The sequence below is a fragment of the Heterocephalus glaber genome, unplaced genomic scaffold, assembly GCF_053883595.1.
Source record: "Heterocephalus glaber isolate CG9 unplaced genomic scaffold, H.glaber_assembly_v1.0 deba00001466, whole genome shotgun sequence".
Taxonomy (NCBI): Eukaryota; Metazoa; Chordata; class Mammalia; order Rodentia; family Bathyergidae; genus Heterocephalus; species Heterocephalus glaber.
The window spans coordinates 416,450-420,052 of NW_028258313.1; the positions used below are offsets into that span (position 1 = coordinate 416,450).

At 48.0% G+C, this 3,603-nt stretch overlaps 1 pseudogene; it reads left to right on the forward strand.

Annotated features, from left to right (window-relative positions):
* The first annotated feature begins 591 nt into the window (after positions 1-591).
* LOC110348471 (N-lysine methyltransferase SETD6 pseudogene) lies at positions 592-3,066 on the forward strand (annotated as a pseudogene).
* The last annotated feature ends 537 nt before the right edge of the window (positions 3,067-3,603 follow it).

The window sequence follows — 3,603 nt, forward strand, 5'->3', positions numbered from 1 at the left end:
TAACTATTATAAAATATGCTTCTATACACATGAAGGACTAAAAAACAATTAGATTCCCCCAATTTAAAGATCCAATCCAAAAATGGGCATCTGAAATTAATAGACACTTCTCAGATTAAGAAGCAGAAATGGCAAATAAATATATGAAAAATGCTCATCATCACTGGCCATTTGTGAAATGAAAATTAAAATAATGCTGAGATTCCATCTTACTCCAGAAATAATGGCTGCTACCAAGAAATCAACCAATAACTAATGCTGGAAGGGCTGTGGGCTAAAAGAACCCTGCTCCAGTGCAGACTGGTGCAAGCACTGTGGAAATCAGCGTGGAGATACCTCAAAGAACTAAAACTACAGATTCTGTTTGACCCAGCTATCTCCCTTCTAGATATCTTCCTGAAAGAGTTAGAAGCATCATACCACAGTGATACATGACTGATTTTAAAAAAATAGACTACATTTTGCTGATAGAACAAACAAATCCTTGTAAAAAAATAATCATGCAATGGAAAATGTTTTCTCAGGGTCAAAACTCTATAAAGATGTTCCTAACTGGGCAGCTGTGCTCCAGAGCTCTCCCTCTATCCCATGATGCCACCATATCCTGGGACTTCTCAGACTCTCAAGTGAGTGCTCTGCATGCATTGCTCTGGTGAGTCAAGAGAGAGGCTGCCCAGAGACCTGTGCAGGAAGCCATAGGGCTAGGCCTGGCAGAAGTGTCCATTGCTTATGCTTGCTTCTCTCTGGCCAGAGCTCTATCACAGAGCCTGGAAGAAGGTAGTTTACCCACATGCATGCTGCAGGCTGTCTCAGAGGCAGCATGTCTCAGAGCTCAGGTGCATGGCTCCTAGAGCCAGAAAACATGGCTTCCAATCCAGCCATGAACTTAGAGATGCAATTCCACCTCTCAATGCTTTAGTTTCCCCACCTATGCAGTGAGGACAGTGACAATGCCTGCTGCATGAAGCACTTGGCATTTAGCAAGGAGCAGATGTTAGTGGTCATCAGGTGACTGGAATTTGGAAGCTGCTCCCTTCAGTTCATTAGGGAAGGGAGACAGCAGACATGGTGATGTAGGAAGCTGAGTACCTGTCCACTCCTCCCAGACCACATTGACTGCTCTGAGGCTATGGCTCCTTCTCTTTCCCTCTCAGAACTTCCACCACCTTCTCTCTCGTGCCTAGGCCCTGCAGAAGCGCTGACCCCATGGCCCCGGGCACCAGTGTGAATGGCTTCTCTGCATCTCATCTGTACTACGTGATCCCCAGGGCTGACCAGCTCTAAGACCCTCCTGGGTGCTCTTGTGCCCTGCTGTGAAGAGAGGAAGAGGCAGTACTTTTGGGGAACTGCAGAGCCACATAGGGGAACTGCCTGGAGGGTGGGCAGGGCCAGATCCAGGAGCTTCTCACAGCAGTACAGTAACTCAGACTTGTGATGGAAGCTCACTGAGGTAGATGCAGGGGTAGGAGTGGGATGAGGTTTCAGTTCTAGGAAGTTTACCCAGACTGCAGGGTGCAGGTGCACGGATAGCAGAAAGATGGGGTGGGAGACAGTTAAAGAAAAGTAGTGGAACACTGCAATGAAACTAGTAGTCAATAACAAAGAAAACCACAGAAACTATGCAGACACAATAAAATAAAACCACGAACTCCTGAATAATCAATGGGTTACACAGGAAATTAAGGAAGAAATAAGACAGTTCCTAGAATTAACTGATAATGCCAGAAAAAACATAGCAGAACATACAGGATACAGTGAAAGCAGTCCTATGAAGGAAGTCCTATGAGGGAAGTCCTATAGCAGTGAATGCCCACATGAAAAAAAGAGAGAACCCAAATAAATAATCTATTGATGCATGTCAGGATCTTAGAAAAACCAAGAGCAATCTAAACCCAGAGATTGCACAAAGAAGGAAATTGTAAAGAGCAGAGCAGAAATTAATGGACACTAAAACACATACCAGGAGCTAGTGCCCTGGGAAGCGCGCGCGGAGCCTGGCGACTGGCCCAGACTGTCCCCTCACCCCTCCCGCTGCAGTCCCAGCAGGACCCGCACCGTGGCTTCCTGAGCTGCTTGCGGGTGGGTGGGGCTGGAGCTGAGTCCCAAGGCCCGAGGAGGAGGAGGAGGAGGAGCAGCGGCGCTTGCTGCAGGGCACGGGTGTCCCTGAGGCTGCGGACAAGGACCTGGTCAACATCCACAGAGAGTACTATGCCATCGCTCTGCCCTTCACGAAAGCCCATCCAGACCTGTTCGGTCCCAGTGTCCGCTCCTTGGGACTCTATCACCAGCTCGAGGCTCTTGGTGATGGTCTATAGTTTCCAAGAACCCCTTGAGGAAGAGGACCAGGAAAAGGAGCCAAACTCACCTTTGATAGTGCCTGCCTCAGACTTACTAAACCACTTAGCCAACCACGATGCCAATCTAGAGGACTCTGCAGATTACCTTTGGATGGTGGCTACTTGGTCCATTCCTAAAGGCCATGAGCTTTTCAACACTTATGAGCAAATGGCTGACTGGCAGCTGATTCGTATGTATGGTTTTGTTGAGCCGTATGCTGACAACACAGATGACACAGCTGACATTCAGATGGTGACAGCTCCTGAAGCGGCCTTACAGGGAGTGAAAGGGGAAGCTGAGAAGCTCCTCCTATTTGAGCGCTGGGATTTCTTATGCAAAATGAGGATGGTAGGGGAAGAGGAGGCATTCGTGATTGGGCGTGAGGAGGTGCTGACTGACGCGGAGCTGACCACCACACTCAAGGTGCTATGTACGCCTGCTGAGGAGTTCAGAGCCTGTAAGGACTGGGATGGATGGGGAAAGAAGGAAAGAGAAGAGAACAGCTTGACCATCACCAGTATCCCGAAACTCAAAGCATCATGGAGACAGCTGCTGTGAGGCAGTGCTCTTTTGACCCTGCAGACCTACACCACAGACTTAAAAACTGAGCAGGATGTCCTTAGTAACAAGGAGGCCTATGCCAAACTCAGCTGGAGGGAACAGCACGCCTTCCAGGTTCACTATGGGCAGAAGATGAACTTACATCAGTTGTTGGCATTGACAAGTTAGTTCCTGTTGCCTGAAGAAAAATAGTATGAACATTATTCTAGGCTGTTGTTGCTGAAAAAGGAAAGTTTGGACCTTTTGCTTTTATTCATACAGGAAGGGAAAGTGACAATGGTGTTAACCCTAAAGTAAGGCTGGTCAGAAGACTTGGGCATCACTGCTAGTTGTTATTTAAGATGACCTTAGGGGGCAGGGGCGGAGACAGCCTCACTGTGTGATAGGGCCTGACCTCCAGCTCAGGGTCTTTCTGCCTCATTCTCTCAAGTGCTGGGGCTCTAGGCATGTGTCATCATGGTCAACAGGAACAAGAGCTTGGGGGGAGGTCCTGGGGATCGAACTCAGAACTTTGCACTTGCGAGGCAGGAGAAGTGCCACTGAGCTAAATCCCAGGCCCCAAGAACAAGAGCTTTTATAGCTGTGCTGTTCTTCTATAGCCAGGTATTAATAGCATGGTATTAACAGCATGTGATGACATGGGCTCTGGTCAAAGACATGGCTCAAATCTGAGTCTACTTTGAGAAAGTCGGATTACTCCTTTTT